This window comes from Mobula birostris, chromosome 23, assembly GCF_030028105.1.
Source record: "Mobula birostris isolate sMobBir1 chromosome 23, sMobBir1.hap1, whole genome shotgun sequence".
Lineage (NCBI taxonomy): Eukaryota > Metazoa > Chordata > Chondrichthyes > Myliobatiformes > Myliobatidae > Mobula > Mobula birostris.
This window is the reverse complement of record NC_092392.1, coordinates 29,515,472-29,533,087: the sequence shown is the minus strand read 5'-3', so window position 1 is coordinate 29,533,087 and position 17,616 is coordinate 29,515,472. Positions and strand designations below refer to the sequence as shown.

The 17,616-nt window shown below is 44.7% G+C and overlaps 1 protein-coding gene across 1 annotated transcript in view; it reads left to right on the top strand.

The window, feature by feature from the left end:
- The window catches only part of tmem243b (transmembrane protein 243, mitochondrial b), a 44,044-nt gene continuing 26,428 nt past the window's right edge, over positions 1–17,616 (top strand). Inside the window, exon 1 of the mRNA XM_072241749.1 lies at positions 1–59. The gene's annotated coding sequence lies outside the window, so the exon portion shown is untranslated. The remainder of the gene's footprint in view (positions 60–17,616) is intronic.

Here is a 17,616-nt window from a genome sequence, read left to right as displayed (position 1 = left end):
CGTGACGTCATGACCATTTGTTTTTGGCCGACGCGCCGCGGAGAAACGGCGGATGGATGGTGAGTGTGTGAGGGAGCGGGGAGGCGGCGATTCCCGGGACGGGAAGGGAGCGTCTGAGGCCCGAGGGTTGCCGGAATGGTGCCGCTGGCCTGTTCACCCCCGCCCCCTTCGGTTTAGCCCCGGAGAGTGAGGGGGAAGACGGCCGGGACCAGGGCCTGTGGGTTGGGGGCAGAGATCTCGGGTTGGGTCGAGGTGGGAGAGTGGTCCCCGCCCCTGAGCCTCACCTTGCGGCTTGAAACCCCGGTCCAGGTGCCGATAAGTACCTCACAGCCGCCCGAGGCCGCTTCTGTTAACTACCACCACCTCAGGGGCCTGGGGTCTGCTTCCTATAGCCAGACTCACTCACCTTCTGTCTGTCTTTACCCACCTCCCAGATCGCGGTTGTCTCACTATCACTGACACTTGTGATCTCGTCACCCCCACCCACATTCACCTCTAGACCCAAATATTCCCATCCGCCCCAGAAAGGTATCTCTCCCACCCACCTTCACCTGTAGACCCAACTATTCCTCTCCGCCCCAGACAGTTATTTCCCCGTCCTCATTCCATACCTGTCCTCAATCTCCCGTAGATCCATGCCCCCTCCTACTCTTCTTTCCTCCATTCAGCCCCAACCCTGGATCGGTTCTCCCCTCTTTGTTTCCCACCCACGCACCACATGCCCTTTCCTTCCCCACCCCAGATCCTCCACCCTCCCTCCTCCCTCTCCCCTTCATTCCCTCCCCTCCTGCCCTTCTTCCTTTCCTCCTCCCTCACCTCAATCCCCTAAACCCTTCTTCCCTCCCTCACCTTCCCCTGTTCACCCCCCACCCCATCCCCCCCAGCCCATTAGCTGGTTTTACCAGCCATCAAGGACATGTATATTGAAAGGTGCCAGTAAAGGATCAGTAATATCATGAAGGATCCCACCCACCCTGCTCATGGACTGCTTGTCCCACTTCCATCAGGGAGGAGGCGATGAGGCATCCAGGCCAGGACCACCAGATTCAAAAATTGTCACTTCCGCAAGCAGTAATCCACCTTTCCACGCTCCCCACCACCACTGCTTTAATCATTTCCTGTCAGAGTCACACTATAGATAGACGTTCCTATGCCTAGTGCCACTTTATGGGCGTACAATCAATGTATATAAGCTATTTTATGTATTTATATTTAATATGTTTTTTTATTATTGTGTTCTTTAATTGTTTTTTGTGCTGCATTGGATCTGCAGTAACAATTATTTTGTTCTCTACACTTGTGTGTTGGAAATTACATTAAACAATCTTAAAATTTTCGTTTGTTATGTCATAAGACGTGGGCGATCATGGTCTTTCCATGACCATGATTGTTCTTGACAATTTTTCTGCAGAAGTGGTTGCCATTGCCTTCTTCTGGGCAGTGTCTTTACATGACAGGTGAGCCCAGCCATTATCAATGCTCTTCAGAGATTGTCTGTCGTCAGTGGTCGCATAGCCAGGACTTGTGGTATGTACCAGCCGCTCATACGACCATCCACTGCTCCCATGGCTTCACATGACCCTGATTTAGGGGCTAAACAGTTGCTACAGCTTGCCCGAGGGTGAGGTGACCTGCCAGCTAGTGGAGGGAAGGTGTGCTGTACACCTCCTTTGGTAGAGATGTATTTCTACTCTGCCGTCCAAAATCTTGAAATTTTAAGGAAGAATAATGTTTACTGCAAAGGTTCAAAGTTTTAAAAAGGTTAAATTATTATTTCAGAATTCCAGCAGGTAAGTTGTTTTATCTTTGGCCCTTGGTGCGTTTTGAAAAGTCACCTTTTATCTCTGAATCTACTTTGGCTGGGTGTTGGCCTTGTTCCACTGTCCACAGTCTGCTGCTGCTTAGTCAGAGAATACACTCAAACTGATCTGCCAAGTCCTAGCAGTGTTTTTTTTTACCAAGTTTCATGGAAGAGATGGCGCGTCTGTCAACTCCCCCACTCCACAGGTCAAAGTATGTTGTTATCCGGATTTCTGTTTGTAGCTGTTAAGCTTACTGGGATTTGTGCACTCTTTTGTTTCTCCCGGATTTGTCCTTCCTTTCCCCCCTCCCCACTATTGTTCTTGATGTAACAATAGTGTTACATGTGGACTGGGTTAGCAGTCAAGTGACCCTGAGAAGCGTCACAAAAGCTTTGCACTGATGATTGGAACTGATGTTCAGGTTGATAGGTTGTAAAAGTTAATAATTAGTCTGGGTGAGAGCTTTAATGGAGTTTATATCATTATGCAGATCTGATTCAGATTTATCACATATGCATTGAAACATACCACGATAGTGTATATGTTGGTGTGACTCTATTACTGTTCTGGAGTATGGAGTTCAATTCCTGCCACTGCCTGCAAGGCGTTTGTACCTTCTCCCTGTGAACTGTGTGGGTTTCCTCTGGGTGCTCCAGTTTTCTCCCACAATCCAAAGATGCTCGGGTTAGTAGGTCATTTGGTCATTGTAAATTGTCCTGTGATTAGACTAGCATTAGATAGGTGGGTTTTCTTGGTGGTGCGGCTCGGAAGGCCAGAAGGGCCTGTTCCACGCTCTATAACTAAATGCATGATATGCGTTAACCAGCACAATCGGTTGGGTGAGACTAGAACTAGAGGTCACGGGTTAAGGGTGAAAGGTGAAATGTTTAAGGGGAACCTGAGGGAGGAATTCTTCACTCAGAAGGAGGTGAGAGTGTAGAACGAATTGCCAGAGCAAGTGGTGGATGTGCGTTTGAGTAAAACATTAAGAGAAGTTTGGACGGGCAAATGGATGGGAGGGCTATGGTCCGGATGCAGGTCAATGGAACGAGTCAGATGAATAGTTCAGCATGGACTAGATGGGGTGAAGGGCCTGCTTCTGTGCTGTGGTGTTCTATGACTCTTATCACCCAAGGATGTGCTGGGGGCAGCTTGCAAGAGTCAGTACACATTTTGACACCAATATAGCAGGCCCACAGTTCAGCAGAACAGCACAAGCAACAACGACGAAACAAAACAACAGCCACAAGCCCCTTACCCCACTCCCCATTCCCTCTCTCATCCACTTACACACAGAGGCCTCTAAACCCTGGATATGCCTCTAGTCCCAGCTCCAGACTCTCAGACATTGGGCCTCTGATTTCCAGTCTCTCCAGGTGCTTGAAAACACACCGTCAAGGTGGTAGAGGCAGATACATTCGGGACATTTGAGTTTAAGTTTATCCCTTGACTGTACGTTTTTACAACCAAAGCAATGTTCTTTCAGACCTTGGTGCACCCACACAGCACATGAACCAATATTATACTGTAGTAAAATGCAGCACATGAGAACAGTAAACAGCTTGCTGTTTTAGTGACAAGACCTTGGTGGTGGCAGGGTATTCATCTCTCAGCCTGAGGGAAGAGACTGAGGCACATGGATGAAGGAAAAATGGAGGACTATGCGAGAAGGAAGCATTAGATCATTTTTTAGGTTAAAAAAAAAATCAGCACAACTTTGTGGGCTGTATTGTGTTACGCTGTTCAGTGTCCTCTGATTGAAGATTAATTTTCCGACTGGAAGTCTGTGACTAATGGAGTGCCCCAGGGTCAGAATTGGGACTTTTATTCATTTGGGCGGCAGAGTGGAAATGTGTCTCCACCAAAGGAGGTGTAAGGTGCTTCTTCCCTCCGCGAGTCTACAGGTCACTCTTGGGCAAGGTGTAGCACCTGCTGAGCACTACCCCCCCCCCCCAAAAAAAATCAGGGTTGTGTGAAGCCATGGGAGAAGGTGGTGGATGGTCTTATGAGCAGCTGGTACGTATCACAAGTCCTGGTCGTGCGCTAAAGTGTTACTTCAAAGGAGATGTATAGGGCAACTTTTTTTTCCCCCGAGTGGTGGATGCCTGGAATGAACTGACAGGGATGGTGGTAGTGGAGGCAGATATGACAAAGGAACTTAAGGAGTGATTAGGCGAATGCATGAATATGCAGGAATGGAGAGATATGTATTATTGTGGGCTGAAAGGCCGGTTCTTGTGCTGTACTGATATGTTCTAAGTGTGAGCTGTGAATGTCAAGTCATTGGTTCAATTTAATATCAGAAATAATTACAGTATACAACCTACACAAGCAGACAGGGTGGTGAAGGTGGCATTTGGCATGCTGGCCTTCAGTCAGGGTGTTGAGTTCAGGAGTTGGAACATATATATAGATGTTGCAGATTTATAAATGGTTGGTGAGTATTGTGTACAGTATCCATCACCCTGTTATAGGAGAGGATGCTGTCTGGTTCAGAGAGTCTGAGTTACAGGGAGAGGTTGGTCATTTTGGATCTTTATTCCTAGGAGTCTGGAAGAATAAGAGGTGATCTCATAGAGTTTATAAAATCATGAGGGGTATGGATAAGTTGGGTGGTCATATTCTTTTCCCTTGGGTCCAAAGCTACAAGGCATGGATATAAGCTAAGAGTGAAGAGATTTATGAGAGACTTGAGAGGTGACTTCTTTACCCAGAGAGTGCTGAGTCCCTGTAATGAGCTGCCAGAGGAAGTGGTTGAGACGGGTACAGTTGTAGTTGGATAGGTGCTCGGAGGGTTATGGGGTGAATGCAGGCACTGGGACTAGCAGAGGGGATGCTGTGATCAGGATGGATGAGTTGGGCTGAAGGGCCTGTTTCTGCACTGTGTAGCTCTGACTCTGTTATGTTATATAAGCTTTAACAATTATGGTATGTGTGGATAATAAGGTGGACAGTAACAGTCTGTTTTCCAGGGCAGGGGAGTCTAAAGCCAGGGAAGCACAGGTGTAGGCTGAGATTTAAATGGGACCTGACACAGGGTGGTGAATATATGGCATAAGCTGCCAGGGGAAGTGGCTGAGGTAAGTACTATAGTGTCAATGACGAAGCACTTGGATAGGTACATGGAGGGGTGGGACTGGAGGCATACGGGACAAACCCAGGAAATTGGGACTTTCTAGGTGGGCATGTACTGGTTGGACTGAAGGGCCTGTATCTGTGCTGTATTGCTCTATGACTCTATGATGATTGCACTAAACCAGGGGTTCCCAACCTTTTTATGCCATGGACCAATACCAAGGGGTCCATGGACTTCAGGCTGAGAACCCCTGCTCTAAACTGATGTGGACATTGCATTAAGTATTCTTCAGTAGTTCCAGTTGTGTTATCTTACCAAGAAGGATCTAAAATAACCTGAGATTATTTTGGCAGTGAGGATGTCTGAGCAGGAGTATGTTTCATTGCTAAATGTATTGGCTCCTTTTCTAAAAATGTTTCTTTATTGGTAGCTCACAAAGCTCTGGAGGAGCTGAGAGTGTCAGGCAGCATCTATGGAAATAAATGGGCACTTGATGTCTCTCATCCAGATGAGATGAGGACATGCACTCTTCTCATTGCTACCATCAGGGAGGAGGTACAGGACGCTGAAAACACACACTCAGTGTTTCAGGAGTAGCTTCTTTCCCTTTGTCATCTGGTTTCTGAATGGACATTGAGCCCATCAACACTACTTCACTACTTTTTTGAAGTTTTTATTTTTGCATTACTTATTTAATCTAACTATTTGATATGTATCGCTTCAGATTTCAGTGACTGACATCTCTTGTGTCTCCTAAATGATAGTGTTACCCCCAAATCTTGTAAAGCCATTTACTTTGGATTTAAAAGCACTCCATGGTATCTTTTTAAAATATTGGAATGCTTAAAATGGTGGAGGTCCATGAATGTTGCACCTAAAGTTGTCATGGAGACATGAGAGTGCAGGTGCTGGAATCCGAGGCAACGCACAATCTGCTGGTGGGACTCTGGGTTGAGTAGCATCTGTGGGTTTGGGGGGAGGGGGAGTAAACAATGATGTTTAGGACTGAGGCCCTGATCTAGTGCAAGTTTTGTCTTTTGATTGTGCTCACTCCCCTCAACACCATTTCAAAACTCGAGATGTACTTGTGTTTGAGGTGCCATGGTAGTGCAACAATATTACATCTTGGGGTGTTGGAGTTCAATTCCAGCATCTTCTGTCAGAAAGTTTGTACGTTCTTCCCTCGTACATATGGGTTTCCTCCTGGTGCTCTGGTTTCCTCCCACAATCCAAAGATGTACTAGTTAGTAGGTTAATAGGTCATTGTAAATTGTTCTGTGATTAGTCTAGGGTTAAATAGGCGTGTTGCTGGGCAGCACGGCTCATTGGGTTGGAAGGGCCTGTTCATCACTGTATCTCAAAATTAAAAGAAAATAAAATTCTAGTGAATTCTAGTCAATCACAACTCCAACCTGTGAAGCTGCAATGTCCCTCTTATCTGCATAGCTAAATGCAAGCTACAAGTTAAAAGCTTATTCTGTCCGTGCCAAATCATTAATCTGTCTGGTCCCATCAACCTGCACCCAGACCATTGTCCTCAATTCCCCTCCCATCCATGTACCTGTCCTAATTTCTCTTAAATATTGAAATAGAACCCACACCCACCACTTGCGCTAGTAGCTTGTTCCACACTCTCACCATCCTTTAATCACAGGCCTCCTTTCAGAGAGGTAACCATCTACAACCACTCTCTGTCCTCTTCCATGAAGCCAATGTCTAATCCAATTTACTACCTCATCTTGAGTGCCAAGGAACTGAACCTTCTTAACCAACCTCCCATGTGGGTTCTTGCCAAAGGCCATGCTAAAATCCATGTAGACAACATCCACTGCCTTGCCTTCATCAACATACCAGGTAACTTCCTCAAAAAGAAAACTCAATAAAATTGGTTAGAAATGGCCTACCAGACACAAAGCCATGTTGACTATCCCTAATCAGTCCCTGTCTAACCAAATGCTTATATATCTGGTCCCTTAGAATAACTTTATCACTGCTGATGTCAGGCTCACGGGCGTATAATTTCCTGTCTTATTCTTAGAGCTTTTCTCAAACAACAGAACACCATTAGCTACCTCACCTGTCGCTAATGATGTTTTAAATATCTCTGCTAGGGCCCTTGCCAGTTCTGTACTTGCTTCCCACAGGGTCCGAGGGAACACCTTGTTGAGCCCTGGGGATTTATGCACCCTAATTTGTCTCAACACAGCAAACAAGACCTTCTCTGTAATCTGTATAGGGTCTATTACCTCAATGCTGCTTTGCCTCACTTCTGCAGATTCTGTGTCCATTTCCTGAGTAAATACAGATGTAAAAAATCCATTTAAGATCTCCCCTATCTCTTTCCACTCCGTGAATAGATTATCACTCTTATCTTTCAGAGGACCAAATTTGACCTTTGCTATTTGCTCTTAATATATTTCTAGAATCTCTTCAGATTCCCCTTCGCCTTGTCTGCTAGTGCAAGCTTATGCCTTTTAGCCCTCCTAATTTCCTTCTTAAGTGATCTCTTGCATTTCTTGTACTCAAATACCTTGTGTGTTCCAACTTGCCTGTGCCTGCTATGTATCTCCTTTTTTTCTCTTATCCAGGACCTCAATATCTCTCAAACTAAGGCCTATATATTTATTTATTGCGCCACCCAATAATCCTCTAATTTAATCCTAGTTTAATCACAGAACAATTTACAATGACCAATTAACCTACGAATTGGTACATCATTCAACTGTGGGAGGAAACTGGAGCACCTGGAAGAAACTCACATGGTCAAGTGGAGAACATACAAACTCCTTACAGGCAGTGGTGGGAATTGAACCTGGCTTGTTGGTACTGTAAAGTGATCTGCTAACCACTATGCTGCTGTGTTCTCTACATCTATTATCCTTGCCTTTTATTCTGACAGGAACGTACAAACTTGGTACTCCCAAAATTTCACTTCTGAAGGCCTCCCACTTACCAAGTGCACCTTTGTCAGAAAGCAGCCTGTCCCAATGCACACTTGCCAGATCCTTTCTGATACCACTAAAAATGGCCTTTCTTTAACTTAGAATCTCAACCCAAGAACCAGACCTACCCTTTTCCAAAGTGTGGAACGAGCTGCCAGCTCAGGTGATGGATGAAAATTCAATGTCAACATTTAAGAGAAGTTTGGATAGGTACATGGGTAGTGAGGAGTGTGGAGGGCTATTGTCTGAGTGCAGGATGATGGGATTAGTTAGTTTAAATGGTTTGGCACGGACTGGATGGGCCCAAGGGCCTGTTTCTGTCCTGTAGTTTCTATGACGATATGAAAAGTGTTCCCCTACATAAACTTTTGTCATCTGCCCTGTCTTATTCCCTAAACTGAGATTAGTATCACACTCTCTCTAGGTCTTCTAACTAAGGAAACCTTCCTGAACACATTTGACAAATTCTTTCCCATCTCGCCCTTTTACAGTATTAGAGTTCCAGACAATACATTATAAAGTTAAAATCACCTACTATCACACCCTTGTGTTCCTTGCAACAGCCTGCGATCTCTACACATTTGTTCCTCTTAATCCCACGGACTGTTGGGTGGTTTATAATACAGCCCCATTAATGTGGTCATACCTTTCTTATTCTTCAGTTCCTCCCATAAAGCCTCTCTAGAGAAGCTGTCCAGTCTGTCCTGACTGAGCACTACTTTGACATTTTCCTAACAGGTAATGTCTCCCCTGCCCTTTTAATCCCTCCTACTCTATCACATCTAAAACCCTAGGACACTGAGCTGCCAGTCCTGCCCCTCCTGCAACCAAGTCTCACTAATGACCTCAGTGTCATAATTTCACATGTTGATCCATGCCCTAAGCTCATCCGCCTTTCCTACATGTACGTAGCTCAGAACATTACTCCCACCATGCTCACCCTTTTTATTCCTGATGTATGTAGGCTTGACAACATTTTTCTTCCCAATCTCCACACTAATCTTCTTCTCCCCCCCCCCCCCCACCCTTCCCTTCTGAGCCACAGAGCCAGACTCAGTGCCAGAGTTTCCTCTGCTAGGTTGTCAACCCCCCTTTCCCCCAATAATATCCAAAGCGGTATACCTGTTGTTGAGTGGAACTACCTCAACAACTGGTATTACCTGTAATAACAGTATATTTTATGTATTGAGCTGTAATGCTGCTGCAGAACAACAAATTCTACAACATATGTCAGAGATAATAAACCTGATTCTTTTTCTCAAAATTCCTTCCATGTTCCTTCATAAACACGGTCCTTGAAGCAAGCTTTCACAAATCCCCAGACTCTTCGATTCTGCTCGAAAACACACGACTTAGGGACATTTCTAGAGAGAGATTGGACAGACGAGGACAGTTTAAATAGCTTTGGCATGGATTAGATGGGCTGAAGGGCCTGTTTCTGTGCTGTGCTTCTCTGTGACCCTAAAGCGTGATGTACATCTTGGATGAGCTGTAGAGGAAATAGTTGAAGCAGGTTTTATAAGACTGTTGGACAGGTGCTTGGTAAACATTTCGAAGTGTATGGGCCTGACGTGGCCAAATGGGACTAGGTAGGATGGGACAACTAGCTAGATTGGGCCAAAGGGCCCTTTTCCTTGCTGTGTGCTCTGACTCTAAAATTTCTAGCTTGTGTTGCAAAGTAATTTTCTCAGTCACCTGAATGCCCACAGATCATTCACTTGGCCTTTTGTGCCACCTGCTTTCCTTTTAGATTTCCTGTGTTTTTATATAGAAAACCACAAACAGAAAAAAAACACTCAAAACTGACCTTAAAAAAAAGCAGAAGTTATTTTGATCTGCAAGTCTTTTAGATATCGGCTTCCTTAGGGCTGCAGCTTGCATTCATGTTGTGCTGGTTCATCTACACATTTGAGGGCTGGTTTCTGTTTCTTTCTCTTGACTGAAACCTGGTCCCTCTTTCTAACTTCTAACCTGGGTTCCCACAGTGAAAACCATCAGACCTAGGAGCAGAATTAGGTCATTTGGCTCATCGAGCCTGTCCTGCCATTCTATCATGGCTGATTTATTATCCCTCTCAACCTCATTCTCCTGCTTTCTCTCCATAGTTTTTGACTTCCAGACTAATCAGGAATCCATCAATCTCTGCTTTAAACACACCCAATGACTTGATTTCCTCAGCCATCTGTGGCAATGAATTCCATAGATTCACATCTACGTAGAGTGCTGTCTCAGGAAAGCAAGCACCCATCATCAGGGACCACCACCCAGGTCATGCTTTCTTCTTGCTGCTCCCATCAGGCAGGAAGTACAGGAGCCTCACATTCAGGAACAGTTATTACCTCTTAACCGTCAAGCTCTTCAGTGGGGATAACTTCTCTTGCTTCATCACTGAAATGTTCCCACAACCTATGGACTCACTTTCAAGGGCTCTTCATCGCATAGTCATAGAAAAGTACAGCACAGAACAGGCCCTTCAGCCCACTTAGTCTATGCTGAGCCGTTTAAGCTGCCTGGTCCCATCGACCTGCATCCGGACCGTAGCCCTCCATACCCCTGCTATCCATGTACCTATCCAAGCTTCTCTTAAATGTAGAAGTCAAGCTTGCAATGCTTGCGCTGGCAGCTCATTCCACACTCTCGTGACTGTCTGTCTATGTGGAGAAATTTCCCCTTAACATTTTCACCTTTCACCCTTAACCCATGACCCCAGTTGTCCCTCCCAACCTCGTTCTCAATACTAATTGCTTATTTATTTATTATTATTTTTTGTATTTGGACAGTGTTGTTTTTTGCACTCCGGTTGTTTGTCTTGTTGGATGCGGTCTTTCATTGATTCTACTGAATTTCTTATATTTAATATGAATGCCCGCAAGAAAACGAATCTCAGTTTTATTTGATGATATGTATGTACTTTGATAATAAATTAACTTTGAACTTTCATTTTAAATCAAATACACATTATTGGTTTAAACCATATGCTATTAATTTGCTCTGTCAACACCTCTGTTACGTTACTTCCGACCACGATGGCTAGGATCTGGTGTATGCTGTGCTTGTGCGGTCAAGCTGATCGAATTGTAAACCGTGCATATGGAAAAACAAATTTAGGCCGTTGTACAGAAGAAGGGTTTCTCACCTAAACATTGAGAGGCAGTTAGACAGGCAGAGTTGGAGCGATATCTAGACCATGTGCAGGCAGATACAATTAGCTTATGACATTGTGGTTGGCACAGTTGTTCTCAGTATTTGATTTTTGCACAGTTTGTCTTTTGCACACTGGTTGCTTGTTAGTCTGTGTGTAGTTTTTCATTGATTTTATTGTATTTCTTTGTTCTACTGTGAATGTCTGCAAGAAGATGAATCTCAGTAAATGGTGACACACAGTACAGGTGTCCCCTGCTTTTCGAATGTCCGCATTACGAAACCTCACTGTTAGGAAAAAAAGCAGCGCACGAAAAAAAAATCAGCACGTGATAAAAGGCAGCGCGCGCCCCGAGCAGCTGCTCTCCCCCGGATTTGGAATGGCATTCCCGCCAGCATTGCTTAAACACGTGCCTGTGAGCATCCGTTAGCAAGATGAGTTCTAAGGTATCGGAAAAGCCTAAAAGAGCTCGTAAGGGTGTTGCACTTAGTGTAAAACTAGACATAATTAAGCGTTTCGATTGTGGTGAATGAAGTAAGGACAAAGTGAGTTTGGCTCGTGGAAGTTGACGAAGATCATGTTGAAGAGCTTTTGGCATCCCATGACCAAGAACTGATAGATGAAGAGCTGATGCAATTGGAAGAGGAAAGGATACCAATGGAAACCAAATACAGTAGCAAATGGACCAAAGGTGAAGTCGTCCAGGAACTGAACATGAAGCAACTGCGTGAGATTTTCGCTGCAATGATAAAGTACGACTTTAATTTTGAAAGGCTAAGTTGGGTTAGGGCATATTTGCAAGATGGTTTACAAAGAACTGTATGATAGAAAAATGCGCGAGGCTAAGCAGTCAAGCGTACTGTTGTTTTTCAAGCCTTCCACATCAGCCATAGCAGACGATGAACCTCAACCTTCAACATCGAGGCAGGCAGACATAGAAGAAGATGACTTGTCTGCCCTGATCGATGAGATGACACCCCAGTGTCCCACCACCCCGACTCCCGGGCCCCGGACAGATACCGATTCGTGGAGAATGCAGCGGTAGCCGGGAGGCACACAGCACATCTTTAAGGAAAAGGCGAAATAAACATGCTAATTAATTAGGTGCCGCCCGGCATGTAAATGTCGGCCCAGATCAGAGGCGATTGCTGATTGCGTCACCTCTGATCTGGGCCAACAATTACATGCCGGGCGGCACCTAATTAATTAGCTTGTTTATTTTGGCTTTTTTCTTAAAGATGTGCTGGATGTGTCCCAGCTACCGCTGTACCCCTGCATGCTTCGCAGATTGGGATCGGGTCGCTGCCTGGAGGGTAGGGGCCACTGCTCCACCCCAACCTGCGACGATTCAGCCTAACACACTGTCATCAGTATGCTCGGTGCTGTCCCAATTCCGGTAGGTGATACTACACTGTACATACATTATTTCTACTTTATATCGGCTGTGTATTTTTACGTGTTGCTTAGTATGGTTTGGCAGCTTCATAGCCTAAAGGTTACTGGAGAGCGTGTTTTGCCAACAGCGCTTGCGTGAGATTTTCTGCTGAGAGCGCTTGCACCGTGTTTTTGCCAAGAGTGCTTGCGTGAGATTTTCACTACGGAGAACAGTTCTGGCAATCGTTGTAGAAAAGTATTTCTAATTTATATAGGTTGTGTATTTATCATATCATTCCTGCTTTTACTATATGTTACTGTTATTTTAGATTTTGTGTTATTTGGTAGGTTATTTTTGGGTCTGCGAACGCTCACAAACTTTTCCCATATAAATAAATGGTAATTGCTTCTTCGCTTTACGACATTCCGGCTTACGAACCGTTTCATAGGAACGCTGTCCCTTCGGATGGCGGGGGAAACCTGTATGTACTTTGATAATAAATTTACTTTAAACTTTGATAGATGTCATGGGCCAAATGGCCTGTTCCTCTGCTGTACTGTTTTATATAATTACTGGGATAATTTGGCACCCACTTTTCACTAATCTTGCTTCTAACTGGGTAGATAAATTCTACAATGCAACTAAAGTATTTGAACACAAAACCAAATCTTGAGTTTCTGATTGGTTGAGTTTTCCATTGAACATGTGTGAAGGTTCCTCCCTTTTGTTATCCCATCCCAGTTCATTCCAATTTTCAATCCATAATTTATCCACAAATTCCACAATGAGATTGATCAAAAAGGGAATCTATATTCTTTCCCATCACCTGCCCTTTCCTTAACCTGGATCTCCCATTCTGTCTTCATTCTAACCGGGCAAGCACATTGGTTTTATTTGCGTAGTCTACAAGAACGATGACTCAGAAGCCAACTGAATACTTAAACCATTAGAAGAAATACATCCTATGAAATGGCTGAGCAACATACACAAAATGCTGGATGGTCACAGCAGGTCAGGCAGCATCTATAGCGTGGAATAAACAGTCAACGTTTAGGGCCGAAACCCTACATCAGGTGTGTGATAGGGTTGGGTTGGGTTGTTCTCAGATCTTGGCACTCCATTTTCAAGTGTTTCTCACCAGACGAGGGGGTGTCATCAGTGCGCTGTCCATTTATGGTGTGTCCTCTGAATGTTTGGCCTTTATATACATCAATCAGCTGATTGGATGTCCCTACGAAAACTCAATTGTGACATAGGGAGGGGGTCTGTTTACGGAAGTGTTGAGGAAAACAATGCTGCTAGGTATTGCATGTCACGTTTTTACTTGCACCATGACTTTCATTGATGTCCAGTTGAATTTGTGCCCTTCTGGATCTTTTTGGGTAGAGACTAGGGAGAGTTGGACATGTTGCTTCACAGCCAGTTGATGTTCATGGTTCCTCGTGGGTAGTTTTCTCCTGGTTTGGCTGACATAACATTTGTTGCAGTCCCCATGTTGGACTTTGTAGACCACATTGTCTTGTTCAATTTGATATGATATGGCTAAATGGCAAAGAACAGAGGGGTTTAAAGCGAGTTCTCTGGAAGATCGAGATAATATGGGCAATAGTCTGTCTTCTGTACAGCTATTTGTAGCCTTGTTATTCCTGTCTGAACAGTCATTACACACCCTCCAGATCAGATGATTTTCATATGAAGAAATTACCATGTTCAAGGTCAAACTGCGTGGTCAACATTTGACTATCTGAAATATGCAAAGATTCCCTAACAATCTCCCATTTCACAGACATGAAGAGTTTATTCAAAGCCCTAGTTTCTTTTTTCAGTTCTACATTCCAGAGTCAGTCTCTACAACTTTCATCAGAAAATTCCAGTCAAGGGTCGATGCAGGTTGGAGGAGCAGCTTCTCATCTTCTGTTTTTGTAGTGTTCAACCTGACTGCATCAACATCAATTTCTCTAACTTGCAGAAACCAATTCTCTTTGTTGTCCCTCATTCCTGTGGGCCTCCTCCTCCTACCCTCACAACCTGCTCATCACCTCCCTATGATTTCCTGCCTCCTTCGACGGTCTATCAGATACCTTATTCAGCACTTTGCCTCTTCCACCTATCCACTCCCACATTCTTGCATCATTCTCTTCACCCCTCCCCCACCCACCCACCATGCCCCCTCACCTGGTCTCACCTATAACCTGCCAGCTTGCACTTCTCTCCCTCCTCCCACCTTCTTATGTTAACTTTTGTCCCCATCTTTATCAACCTTGATGAAGGGTCTCAGCCCAAAACATTGACAGTACATATCTCTTCTTAGATGCTGCCGAACCTGCTGAGTTCCTCCAGCGTTTTAGTGTGTGCCTTTACAACAAAAATATTAATTCTGCCTGACCCATTGAGTTCCTCCAACATTTTGCGTTTGCCTATCAACTGGAAATATTAATTCTGTCTGACCTGCCAGGTGCTTCCAAGATTCCTTGCTTTTATTTCAGATTTTCATCAGCTGCAGTATTTTGCTTTTGTATATTCCAACCTATGAACAGTCTGTGGCCAATTCTAGAAATCCAGGAATCTGCCAACTGCCTCCCTCTCCCAGTACCCATTGATAGACCAGCCTTGGATTTACAATTAATCACCATGGTTTGTGCAGGATTTTCCCACATTTCTTCCGGATTCCTGTAAAGGGTTTTCCCCAGATTCACTCCAGGAAAGTCTCTTCTCCCAGATTCTCTGAATTTAACCTACTTGAAAACTGTGTTCAAATTAATCTTTCAAACTTCTAAATTTTAAAGATTGAAGAGAGTTTTATTTGTCACACCTACATCAAAGCATATCGTAAATGCGTCAATTATGTAACTCAAATAACCATGCATTGCAATAGTGGTGTGTAGAAGAGCATCTCTGGATGCACAAACTTTGAAGTGGATGGGCTGCAGCAGCAGAGCATCACACAAAGTTCCACTCCTCTGGCCACTTCATTAGCTACACTCCTGCACCTAATAAAGTGCATAAATGTTGTTATACAAGATTTTCAGTAATATCTGAAATAAAATTCAATACATAATTCTTTGACAATATGCTAATTCTAGAACAGGTATTGACCATAAGACCATAAGACAAAGGAGCAGAAGTCGGCCATTCGGCCCATGGAGTCTGATCCGCCATTTTATCATGAGCTGATCCATTCTCCCATTTAGTCCCACTCCCCCGCCTTCTCACCATAACCTTTGATGCCCTGACTACTCAGATACCTATCAATCTCTGCCTTAAGTATACCTAATGACTTGGCCTCCACTGCCGCCCGTGGCAACAAATTCCATAGATTCACCACCCTCTGACTAAAAAATTTCTTCGCATTTCTGTTCTGAATGGGTGCCCTTCAATCCTTAAATCATGCCCTCTCGTACTAGACTCCCCCCATCATGGGAAACAACTTTGCCACATCCACTCTGTCCATGCCTCATAGAAATGTTTCTATGAGGTCTCCCCTCGTTCTTCTAAACTCCAAGGAATACAGTTCAAGAGTAGACAAACGTTCCTCATATGTTAACCCTCTCATTCCCGGAATCATTCTAATGAATCTTCTCTGTACCCTCACCAACGTCAGCACATCCTTTCTTAAATGAGGAGACCAAAACTGCCTACAGTACTCCAAGTGAGGTCTTACCAGCGCCTTATAGAGCCTCAACATCGCATCCCTGCTCCTCTACTCTATTCCTCTAGAAATGAATGCCAACATTGCATTTGCCTTCTTCAGTACTGACTCAACCTGGAGGTTAACCTTAAGGGTATCCTGTACGAGGACTCCCAAGTCCCGTTGCATCTCCGAACTTTGAATTCTTTCCCCATTTAAATAATAGTCTGCCCATTTATTATTTCTGCCAAAGTGCATAGCCATACACTTTCCAACATTGTACTTCATTTGCCACTTCTCTGCCCATTCTGCCAATCTATCCAAGTCTCTCTGCAGACTCTCCGTTTCTTCAGCACTACCGGCCCCTCCACCTATCTTTGTATCATCAGCAAACTTAGCCACAAAGCCATCTATTCCATAATCCAAATCGTTGATGTACAATGTAAAAAGAAGCGGCCCCAACACAGACCCCTGTGGAACACCACTGGTAACCGGCAGCCAACCAGAATATGATCCCTTTATTCCCACTTTTTCTGTTCCCTGCCAATCAGCCAACGCTGTATCCACGTATGTAACTTTCCGGTAATTCCATGGGCTCTTATCTTGTGTGGCACCTTGTCAAAGGCCTTCTGAAAATCCAAATATACAACATCCACTGCATCTCCCTTGTCTAGCCTACTGGTAATTTCCTCAAAAGGAAATCAGATATTGAGAAGGAAATCAGATAATTGAACTTTATTTGTCTACTGTTCTTAATGAAGAGTTTTTTTCCTTATTGTCCCTGATGACTACACCTGTGAAAGGTGCATCCAGCTGCAGCTCCTGACAAACCGTGTAAGGGAACTGAAGCTGGATGAACTTCAGATCCTTCCTGAGGCAGAGGCAGAAATAAACAGGAGTTACAGGGAGATAGTCACCCTGAAAAGTCAGGAGGCAGGTAGCTGGGTGACTGTCAGGAGAGGGAAGGGGAATAGACAGAATGAGCAGAGCACCCCTGTGGCTGTTCCCATCAATAATAAGTATACCGTTTTGGATACTGTTGCTGGGGACGACCTACCAGGGACAAGTTGCAGTGGTTGCATCTCTGGCGCCGAGACTGGACCCTCAGCTCAAAAGGGAAGGAGAGCAGTAGTGATAGGGGATTCGATAGTTAGGGGGGCAGATAAGAAGTTCTGTGGAAGAGATCGAGAATCCCGGATGGTCTGGTGCCAGGGTCTGCGATATCTTGGATCGAGTTCTCAGTATTCTCAAGAGGGAGGGTGAGCAGCCGGATGTCGTGGTCCATGTAGGGACCAATGACGTAGGTAGGAAGAGTGAGGAGGTCCTGAAAGGTGAGCTTAAGGAGTTAGGCGCCAAGTTAAAGGACAGGACCTCCAGGATAGCAATCTCAGGATTGCTACCAGTGCCACGTGCGGGTGGGTTTAGAAATAGTAAGATAGTGCAGATCAACTCAAGGCTGAAGACATGGCGCAGGAGGGAGGACTTCAGATTTATAGATAATTGGGCAGTTTTCCAAGGAAGGTGGGACCTGTTCCAGCAGGACAGTTTACATCCGAACTGGAGGGGGACAAATATTCTTGCAGGTAGGTTTGCTAGAAAGGCTCCAGTGAATTTAAGCTAAATACAAGGGGGGGAGGGGAACAAGAGTGTA